We start from the raw sequence: 12,286 nt of genomic DNA on the forward strand, positions 1-12,286 counted from the left end.
GATCTCTCCATCATACATTGTTGAATAAATACCCATTCTCTTGTTCTCTTTTCGCTCTTTCCATTGCTCAAAATTATTCAATTTCAATCACAAAGGTGATTGGATCAATCACACGTGTAATTGGAAACGGAAAAAATTTCAATCACGTTTGTAATTTAAAATTATTTCCGAATTGATTAACAAATTGATTGAATCAATTAATATTTTAATTGGAAACGTAACAAATATCAATCATTTTTTTAATTGGTTTTTATTCGGATTTGATTAAATAATTAATTGAATCAATTAACATATTAATTGAATCCGTTTCCAAATTCAATTAAGTGCTTAATTGAAAAAATGTTGGTGATAATTTTTTGTGTGTATATAATGTACCCTTTCATTACATCCAATTCAGCACCATAAAGTAATCTGTTAAATAATCGATAGATTATATTGGGCATTACCAGTTGAGCATGAAATCGATAAGAAAGACGCTGTCTCTCTCACAGAAAATAAATGAGAGAGAAATTGAAAAATATAATCCAGGGACCATTTAATTTTGGTATCTAAAAGTAATGTACAAAATAGTGTCTCTAGCAAAACTAAACAAAAACACACACTTATGATCGGAATAGAGTTTCGGTGGTTACGCGTAATGCATAAAAAGATATGATATAATCGTAAGGTGAAGTGTGGTTTGCTGAACAAAAATAAGCAAAGTCCCGCTAGAAGACGTCACAAAAATTCCACTTCTCATAATTTGTTTAGTTGTTCTCTAGGTTGCAAATGGTTTGGTCGGACACGGAGTTCTCATAGGGTAATCAAAACGAAAGAAAAATGTAAGTAAAAAATTAGTAATAATTCTATTATATAGCAACTATATTTATTTCATATTTATATTCAAATTTCAGGTGCAGTTTATTTACTTTCTAGCAGGATTGGACCTCCATAACAACACATACGCCTAACAATGCAGCGACAAAAGAAGTGCCAATTTGAAAGTAAATGCGTCTTACCACGAATATTAAAATAATTCCTTGTTGTTTGTATAGTCATAACTTAATTATTTTACTTATAAACTAAATAACATATTTAGTTAAAGTCCAAATATAAATTTGGCTTAATAAAAAACTATAAAAATCATTCTAGCAAAATTAGTGCTTATTTAGCTAGCATTTTTTCACTATCCTTTTCAGTGGGTAGAGAAGTGTGTACAAATTATGTGTGAATTTTCAGCTACCAAATTGGTGGTTATCGATAATGCAGAGAATAGTCTATTGGTTATATTCAGCGACATGTTCTCGTTAAACTCTCCGCTCAAACACATGGGGTGTAATGCGGAGCGTAAGTAGGGGTGTTTATAAATTAGTAGCTATATAGTTAGGTATTCGCTGCTTCCCAGAACAAGCGGGTAATTATGTGACCAACTTAACACACACTCAAATTACGACTGCTTCAGTAAATGACATTTTTTATCGGTTTACTTAACAATGAGAGATGTGTGATTATTGAGAATAACAAATAGCAGTTATAAAATCCCGTTACTTTACACATTGACCTTAAAAACTACCAAGGACGTGGAGAAAAAATGCAAAGAAATATATACAGTTTTTGAAAATGTCCCTAATTATATGGCCACCACTGTATATGTTTACTCGAAATTTGTAAATTTATATATATATTTACATTCACACATATAATTTGTATGAAACGTTCATGCCCCAAACATAATATATTCTACCATATTAACATATGTGTTCCAACCATTTAGTGTTAGCTTAGGAACATTACATGTTTGCACTTAAATATATTGTGTTTAAAAATTGTGCCAGAAACACATTTTGCTTATATCGGAACATATCAAAAACCTATTTTTCTAACAGTGTATATATGTATTTCATCTCGTCACCATATTTTCTTTTGATCTATCTCTCGCTCTCTCTGACGTTTCTAAACATACAGCAATACCTCGATTTACGTCGTTGATTTTTTCGCCAACTTTATCAGAAACGCCTTCCATAAGTGAAATAAGTACCAACGATGATGACATCGAAACATTTATTTCTAAAATTTATTTTTTTTTTAAATGTATGCAACGTGATTGGTTTCCATTTGTTTATGAACTTTAAAACCTGATATTTTTGAATAATGAATTGTGATTTTTTTGTTTATATGTTTGTTTTATGTATATATGTTTATTTACACGCATACATACATAATTAAATGGACTTAGGAGTAAGTATGAGCAATTTTTTTTCGGTTTACGTCGTTTCGATTAACGTTGTCAAATTCCGGAACCAATCACGACGTAAATCGAGGGATTACTGTATATATGTTTATACGAAATTTCCAAACTTATATATGTTTGCATCCAAAGTTATTATATTTAAGAAAATGTAATGTCCCAAACATAAGATGTTCTAACATATTAACATATATGTCCCAAACATATTATATTAGTTTATGAACATTATATGGTTGCACTAAAAAATAATGTGCTAAAAATTTGAGTTAAAAAATATAATTTTTACACCGAAACATATGAAAAACAGTCTTTTTCGTCCGTGTAGTTAAGTGATTCGACTTAAAAGTGATTATATTTATATGAAACTAAACTTGGCTTTAAAAATTCTGAAAATTTCTTGAAAATTAACGAAATCTCTTTATCATTGTTTATTTTTTGATTTTTTTCTATCTTAACCACACATTTTAAAAGGATTCAAAAATAGAAGTTGCCGTTAATACGTTTTTAAAGGACTCTGATGGCTTATGAAGAAAAAAAAAACGAATAAATTCAAATTTGTTCCCCACACTGAAAAAAAGCATGCCCGGCAACCAATCTAGCAAAATCCAGAAATTACTTTTCTGCTCTCATCGAGTAGTTTCGGCTGGGATAAGTGATTTTTTATTTGGATTTTTTGTGTTGCATTGAGTAATCACTCCAACTGCTTTATTTGACATTTTTGAGTAGAAAATTTTGCTGACTTTGGACAAGGAAAACAATTTTACATCAGAGAAATCGCCTTTTATGCTAAGCAAAATTCATATTCGAATTTCATAGCTTTACATTTGAAAAATCCGAAAAATGATTTACATGAATTGCTACAATGCTACAATGAAATCGGAGATGTTTTAACATTTATAATCCTGCACTGTAATTATAAGATTTTAATCTTGTTGTGTAGGTACTCAATAAAATGAAATGAAATGCTAGAAAAGCATCCTTCGAAACCCTAAAGAAAGACGTTACAAAGAAATATCTTCACTGGCCAAGTTCGATTATTGCCGTGAATTAGAAGAGAAAATAGACCATGTAAGAGACTCCAAGGACTGATGGAAAATAGCTAAATAGATTCGAAATGAGGAATCCTTCAATAGCATTATCGCTCCTATGGAAGAACTGAAAACATATTTCGAACAATTATTGAACCGCCCTCAAATAAGTAATGACATACAATATACCCCAATGCACTACATTGATGAAGATTTGGATAGGGAAATAACCATAATGGATGTGAAGAGAGCCCTCGCAAAGATGAAGCTTAATAAGGCACCAGGCGAAGACCGCAAACCATATGAATTTTATAAGTTTGCTCCAGATGAGTTTCTTCGAGAAGTTGCCAAAACCTTTAATGATTTGTTTGAAAGAGGCGAAATTGACTCCTAATTCAACAGAAGCATCTCATTCATGAACTGTCTACCAAAAGTTATGATGGGAATTCTTACAGAACGTGTTTCGGACTGGGTCGAAAAACACAACAAATTAAGTGAATACCAATCGGGATTCAGGAAAAATTATTCTACAACAGACAACGTCTTCAATTTGTCGTCAATTATACATTTAAATTGGAACATAAACAGGAAAACATATGCGTTTTTTGTTGATTTCAAAGCTGCGTTTGACAGTGTCTCTAGGAAATCTTTAATATACAACGATATACGTACGATTTATAAAAAACGTGTATGAAAACACACAATTTGCAGTATGGACGGGAAAATAATTATCTACCGATTTCAATACTACCACCGGCGTGAAACAGGGTTGTTTGATGTCGCCGATACTATTTGCCTTATACCTAGACGATTTGCATGAATTTATTGGTGGTGGGACGAATATGAATGGGCTAAATATACGAGTATTACTCTATGCTGATGGTATCGTAATATTAGCAAATGAGAGGGATGTGATGCAGCAGATGATAAATAAATTTGCGAAATTTGGAATATGGATGTAAATTTATCAAAATCAAAAATCATGGTATTCAGAAAAGGTGGAAGATTAGCAGCAAACGAAAAATGGTATATTACCTAGGCATGATTCTGACTCCACAACTAAGCTTCAAAACGCATATAACATATATGAACGTAATAATGCCGCCAAGAATATTGTCAATACTACTTGGACAAACTTTTTACATAAAGAAAACAAATCAACCAGCACTAAATTGAAGCTATTTCAGGCAGTAAGCAGAGCAATTCAAATGTATGGATCTGCAGTATGGGGCTTTTCAAATTTTGATGAAGTGGATAAACTGTTATTATATTTTTTAAAGAAAATTTTAAGATTACCTAGTTGCACGCCATCCTATTCTCTAATGCTGGAGACGGGAGTCCAACACAATCATATCAATGCTCTCTAATCGCATCTACAATATATTGTCCGCGCCATGTTTGAATATGGAACTGAACGGTTACGACACAAATTAGCTAGACAAGTATTGGAATATCAAATTTTTGGGCAAAGGAAATCAACACTCTGATGATTGAAAACAACTTAATAAATACACTTTCCTCAGTTTCAGAATGGAACGGAGTATCAATCTCCTTTTACATTCTCTTAACACAAGACACATCACAACTGCAATAGAAAAGACTACACGATCTGACAGATGTTACAAAAATTTAAACCCCAGCATTGGATATACGTATCTTACAGATAATTTAACTTAATGCGAGAAAATGTGGATATTTAAGGCGAGGACCAGTGCAGCCGCTAGTGAAAAATTGAGTGAAGTAGATTTTGGAAAAAAGTGGAGTAGATTGAATAAAATTGAAGTAGTATACATTTTTGAATGTATTCTGGGTCGTGGTGAAATTCTGAGTCGATCTGAGCATGTCGGTCCGTCCGTCCGTCTGTTGAAATCACGCTAACTTCCGAACGAAACAAGCTATTGAAACTTGGCACAAGTAGTTGTTATTGATATAGGTCGGATGGTATTGCAAATGGGCCATATCGGTCCACTTTTACGTATAGCCCCCATATAAACGGACCCCCCAAATTTGGCTTGCGGGGACTCTAAGAGAAGCAAATTTCATCCGATCCAGGTGAAATTTGGTACATGGTTTCAGCATGTGATCTCGAACAACCATGCAAAAATTGGTCCACATCGGTCCATAATTATATATAGCCCCCATATAAACTGATCCCCCGATTTGGCTTGCGGAGCCTCTAAGAGAACAAAATTTCATCCGATCCGGCTGAAATTTGGTACATGGTGTAAGTATATGGTCTCTAACAACTATGCAAAAATTGGTCCACATCGGTTAATAATTCAATGATTAAAACCGCTATGTTCATCGTAATTAAAGGAATAGGAAAAACAATTAGGTAATATGGGGAAAAATTTAAAAATTTGAAGCATAACAAAAAGTGAAGCAGATTTTTGGAAGAAGGAGTGACGAAGTAAATTTTGTGAAAATGAAGCAAAATACTTCGATTGAAGTAGTAGCGGCAGTACTGGCGAGGACTGATACAATTGAGCTTAACGGCAAAACCTTCCGAGTTGGTATCAATACAAATTGTTCCATGTGCAATATGAATGAAACGGAAAATATACAGCATTTTCTATGCCGATGTCCCACATTAAGAGAATTCAAACAAATGTTTTTTCAAACTATCACATTTCAAAAAAACTTTCTTATTAACATTCTAAATGGATTAGTCGTAAACTGGAAGAAACTAGCAATGTTCATTAAAATTTGTATAGAATACAGAGCACAATTATTAGCAGAATTTAACCTCTGAACAAAAAACAAAATCTAAGCATTCCATAATTAATTTAAAGACTGAGTCCTAAGGTACCTTAGGCCAAAATATCATGAATGTCATAGAGGACCACTGTCAATTGTGTAACATATATTTTATATCGCATGAGAGAAATTCGCGTTCGCCATGTATAGTTAAGCTATAACGCCATTGCTTTTCATGAATATACGAGTCGTTAATGGAGGCTACTTTCATTGGTGACAAACGCAAACAACTATGGGCGGAGTTAAAACAGACGAGTTTCGTTCGGTTGCGTACGCCAACGATTTATTTTTTTAACTGTGAATAGATGAGTAATTATGGTGGAAACTATATGTCATAAAAGGTGACAATTGAATCTTACTCCTATTAGTTTTTAAAATTTTGTGCGTTTGTGTTTGCACATAAAGTCAAGTTCAGTAAAGAATTCTTACTCAAATTTCAAATTATGTTTGCAAAATTACAAGCAAATCTAAGCAAAACTTTGGCTTCTGGGGCATATAAAATACTAGACAAATCCGGTGTTGCTGCAGAAGCCAGAGTTTTGCCTAGATTTGCTTCAAATTTTGCACAAGAAGTATATTTGATAGTATCGTCAAGAGTGCCAAGTTTGATTTAAATTGGTTCCGATTTAGGTATAGCCCCCATATCAACGTACATTTGCAGAAATGCATTATTTTACCCGTGTTAGTGAGGTTTAGTGCAAGTTTTTGGCGCATTTGGCTAAGCACGGGTATAAATATAATACATCGTTGGAAAGGTATTAAAGGTATGCAATTAGAAAGAACGAAAAATACGAAACTTTGGAAACTTGAATTAAAAATATGAATTGAAACCTTAATAACTTTGGAACTAATTGTGATATCATTATGATTTTTATTGATTTTTGCAGGGAAAATTGTTTTAAGAAATATTGATGAATGTACCATTCCCAAAATTGGTATCAAAAATCCCCAAAGTGGGGACATAGGATTGGTAGGATGTTGAAACCTTTTACAGTTAGTTAGTGGACACACAGGGCTTTTGGGAAAATAGATCGGCTTAGCAATCGGTGCTTTGCCGAATGAGAATTTTTGAAAACAAATTTTTTCTTTTTGAAAAATTGCCGAATTTGGGAGGAGAAGAACTCATATACCACTTGACCAAAGTGGCCGATAAAAGCTTAAAACGTATGCTATTTGGGTGGTCTATAAGAAACAAGTAAAAAAAGATTGATAGAAATCTCTAACAAAATGTTACGACAGAAAGAATGTATGTGCCTTTTTCCAAAAAATGGTCAAAATTCTATATTTTTTGAAATTCTAATTTGTAGACTTTACAGCTTTTAATCTAAAGCACATCCGTACACATTTTTCTTTCTTCTTCTTCTATAATTCAAAGAATTTTGTAGGGAATGCAAAAATTACGAATCCACTCAGAAACGGAACTTCTAGGTTCAAAATACTGACCCAAAAAAATAAATTGTGGGACCTATATCTTGCGAGCGGTAAAAATAATTGCACACGCACACAATTTTTTTGTAGAGCTTTACCCAACACTGAAAAAACAGTGAACCTTTTCCATTGCAAAATGAACTAAACTGTAGTAATATTGACCATGATTTAGCCCTTAAGATTTTTTTCAACTTGTCTAGTTTATAATTCTCTTAAATTTTAGTTCATCTATAACATTGTATTTTAGTTCATTTATAGTATTATTTTGGTGTACTTGCTTATTTTTTGGGAAACCCGATAATAAAAATTGGTAACAGTATCTTTAAAATGTCGACGACTAAACTATTTTTAAATTAATCATTCCACAGTACAGAGAAATTAAATAATTAAAGGAACAACAAACCGTTTTACTATTATCAATAACACGGCGGCGGGTTCTGTGTAACCGGATTGACCCGATGGACCCCATCCATTGGCCAGCGGCTGCCACATCAGTGTACGTGTTGTTTCGTCCGTCTTTTTGTGTTGGAGAAGGTGCATCCCGGGGAGTCCGAGCCGGGATAGAGGAGAACCCCGGACCATGGTATTGTTCAGTCTGCCGAAACCTGATCCACCACCGTTCGGTTTCGGTCAGGTGTAACCGGTGCTTGGAGTGGGTGCATTACCGGAACTGCTCCGGCTGAACATCGCTGCGGGAGTATAGTCATACTGACTATGTGGCAGGATGCTGTACCAGCGATAGCAGCAGTGGGTCGTCTGACTATGCGACCCCCCGACATCTCCCGTACAACAATATTCTCCGCCGCAGCATCTTACACCCAATATTGTTGTTCCAGTTCCGGGTAGTGCATCGTTTTTGCAAATTAATTGCAACGGGCTCCGAGGTAAGATTAGCGAAATCGTGGACTTTATGAATCGGAAAAGGATAAGGGTCGCAGCGATCCAGGATACTAAGCTGAATTCCACTTGCAGCCTACGCCATTGTGATGGATACAATGTGCTTCGAAAGGATCGCACAAGAAGTGGAGGTGGCCTGGCTTTCATAATACATCGTTCCGTGCAGTATAGACCTATCCCGCTTGTGCCAGACACTAGTGACCCGTATATGGAATTATGGGGGTAGCAGTCAAGTCTGGGGCTGCCGAGATAGAGCTATACAATGTGTATATACCGCCGGTTGGTAGCTGTGCTCCAGGTTATTGCCCAAACATTGAGTGGCTATTGTGCGGGCATAAGCGATTGGTTCTAGGAGACTTTAATGCCCACCATGAACTCTGGCATTCACTCCTAGGTAATGACCAGAGAGGCATAGCTTTGGCAGAGCAGATAGATGACTCCACATTTTGCACGGTGAACGAAGAGGCTCCCACGAGAATTATGGGTGACTGCAGCAGTTCGCCAGATTTATTTATCTTAGCGTCGCCTGGTCTGATAAATGACGTTTCCTGGCAACCCGTCATTTCATTGGGATCGGACCACCTCCCCATAATTCTCACCATTAACCGACCCTCCGATTTCATAACCTCTGAAGGCCGGACGTTTATCAATCAAAAGAAAGCCAACTGGGAAGGCTTCAGAGAATACACCGATCGCCGCTTCAGTGAGCTCCCGTCCCCCTCTCATGTTCATGTTGCCCAGAGGGCGTTCCGGGACATCATCAACGCAGCAGCCGCTCGCTTCATACCCGCTGGTCGAATTGCCCAAGTGAGGCCCAACTTCCCAGCCGAAGCGGCGGGACTCGCAGACGAGCGTGATGAACGCCGTCGTGCTAACCCTGCTGATCCTAGAATCAGAGAACTAAATCTAGAGATTAGTAAGATAGTCGACGAGCACAAGGGGAACACTTGGTTAGAGCACCTGAAGCAATGTAACTTAGGCACAGGAACTGGTAAATTGTGGTCAACAGTGAGAGCCCTCTCGAACCCCGCTACAAGGGATGATGGGATTTCAGTCAACTTTGGCGACGTGACTGTGACTGATCCGAATAGATGCGCAAAATACTTCAACCGACTGTTTGTCGAGCATCCCGAGAGTGATAGAGCGAAAAGGAGAGCCACTCGTCGCATACGTGGTCTCCGAGCCGACATCACAATTTACCGCAGCCGAAGTTACCAATGTCATCAACAGCGCGAAACCATCGAAGGCGCTGGGCCCCGACGGAATTTCAATGCTAATGCTGAAGCATCTGGGAATACTGGGAGTTGAGTACCTGACCAGACTCCTCAATTTGTCCTTGGAATCACTCATTATACCCGATGTCTGGAAGATGGGAAGAGTGATTTCACTACTGAAGCCAGCAAAGATTCGAGTAAAGGTGAATCGTACAGACCGATATCCCTTCTCTCGCCAGTAGCCAAGACACTTGAGGCACTACTCCTCCCCAGCCTTGTGGAGAAATTTCCAGCTGCCCACCATCTACATGGATTCCAATAGGGGACTTAATCAGCCCAAGCCATGTCATAGGACGGTCCTCGTGGCGCTTGATCTATCGAAAGCGTTCGATACGGTCAACCATGCCACATTATTCGAGGACATCGAGAACACGTCCCTACCGGCAGGAACGAAGCGTAGGGGTCTGAATTATATGTGTGGACGCCAGTCGTACGTGGAATTCAGGGACAAGAAGTCAAACCCCCGTAGAGTTAAACAGGGAGTTCCCCAGGGCGGGGTGATATCTCGTTTAACCTCTACTTGTCCTCGATTCCACCCCCTCCTGACGGCGTCGAGATTGTGTCTTATGCGGACGATTGCACAATCATGGCATCCGGGCCCATTGTTGATGACATTTGCGATCGATGCCAGTTATTTCACTGCAAGAAATTTGAGGATATCTCCAACCAAATCCTCAGCCACACTATTCACTACATGGACGGCGGAAGTACGCAGGCAGTTGAATGTCAGAGTCGATGGCGAAACAATTCCGACAACAAATTACCCCAAGATTCTCGGGGTCACATTCGACAGCCTTTATAAGTCGTCCGCCCATGCCACTGCAATTTGTGATAAGCTCCGCGGTAGAAACAAGGTCCTCAAGTCGCTTGCCGGCAGCACTTGGGGTGCGGACAAAGAAACCTTGTTAACTACATATAAGGCTATTGGCCGGTCAGTGGTAAACTATGCAGCGCCAGTGTGGACACCTCAAACGAGCGATACGCAGTGGAATAACATACAGACCTGTCAGAACGCTGCCCTTAGAACGCAACAGGATGTCTCCGCAGTACACCCCTGGATCACCTTTATGCGGAGACCAAGATCATCCCAGTCCGTCGACACAACTACATGTTGTCAAAGCAGTACCTCTTGGGTTGCCATCGAAGTTGTCATCCGTATCACCATCTTGTGGATAGACAACCTCCACCCAGGAATGTAAGGGTTGATCTTCACCTTCTTGAGCCCGAGATCCAGCGTTAAAAAAGAGAGCCTCTAGATCAGGCAGCATACCAGACAGGTCTGAACAGGATTCATGAGGATACTGTTCTGAAGCTACAAGGTTAATCCTGTTCTCGGAGTCCAACCGCCGCCCATTGCACCGGAAGAGAGAGACGTCCCACGGCAGACAAGGGTAGTTTTGGCCCAACTAAGATCAGGCAAGTGCTGCCGCCTCAATTCATACTTATCAGTGATTGATAGCAGCGTAGCTGACGTGTGTCCCATATTTAATTAAGGCCACATGACACTCGTCACCTTTTTGCTTGCCGAGCTAAGCCTACACGTCTCACTACCAGATCTCTCTGGACACACCCCATCTTTGTCGCAGAGTTCCTTGATCTGGCTACCAGCGGAACTACACAAGCATAGAACAAAATGGATGAAACTACATTAAAAACTGTTACAACAACAACAACTATTATGAAAATGTTCATACATTAAAATTAAACTTTCTTTAAGCAAAAGTACTTTATTATAAAAACTTATGATGAAAGTTATTAATACAATGTTTTTTTGTGAATAAAAATTATGACCACGTGGAACAGAGAGTATTGATGAACAAAATTAACTCAGTGGAAGTAAATTGAACTTACGGTCATTACCAGCAAAATGGTAAAAACTCCCAATGAGTTCGTAAATGGACTGAAGCAAATATAATAATAGGGAATACGTATTTCAAACGTACGAAGAAGTTTCTCAGCGTTACTGAACTTTTACTGTGCAATATTACGAAGTCTAGTTGGACACGAAATTTGCATTTGTAGTATAAGTAAACTAACGATGAATGTCAATTCTAAATACCGTTGAGTGAATCTACTTCTAGACAATAGTTCGTCTCCGAAACATGTGCTCGTGTGGTGTTTCTAAATTTGAACTTGACAAAAGTTAAAACAAATTACTAACTTATAGGAAAATGTTGAACTTACTATGGGTACATACTTCTTTAGCGACATACGAAGTTCAATATTAACACTGGTTAGTTAAAAATAACTTGCTAATGGGTTCATTCGTCTCTGAGTGCAGTTGAAAGAAAGCCAAAGTTTTAATATAAAACTTACCAATTCTCTATTAAATTGTACGCTGAGGGGAAATATAAAAAGTTGTCCAAATTTATTTGGGTTACTCTGAATTTAAATATTTATTTTTTACATTAAATAAAATTATTAAATAGGTTTCCAAAAAATCTAATGAATAAAATAATAATATGCATAAAAAACCAAATATTCTGGTTAACCCTAGACAGTCATCATTCGTCAAACTGACGACACGTAATTTCATTTTCGATTTAAAATGCATTTTAGTCTATTGGGAAATGGTAAATTTAAGATATACTAATTCGACCGTTTTATGAATTTTTGTTTTATACTTATTAAAACCAAATAAGAAAATAAATTCAAATTTGGTTCACTTTTTCGCT

The 12,286-nt window shown here is 37.2% G+C and overlaps 1 long non-coding RNA gene across 1 annotated transcript; it reads left to right on the forward strand.

Annotated features, from left to right (window-relative positions):
- The first annotated feature begins 761 nt into the window (after positions 1-761).
- On the forward strand, positions 762-1,136 carry LOC142223825 (uncharacterized). The gene is made up of 2 exons (XR_012718917.1): positions 762-821; positions 894-1,136. It is a non-coding gene; the product is annotated as an uncharacterized LOC142223825 (long non-coding RNA).
- Positions 1,137-12,286: the final 11,150 nt, after the last annotated feature.

Source organism: Haematobia irritans, chromosome 2, assembly GCF_050003625.1.
Source record: "Haematobia irritans isolate KBUSLIRL chromosome 2, ASM5000362v1, whole genome shotgun sequence".
NCBI classification, from domain to species: domain Eukaryota; kingdom Metazoa; phylum Arthropoda; class Insecta; order Diptera; family Muscidae; genus Haematobia; species Haematobia irritans.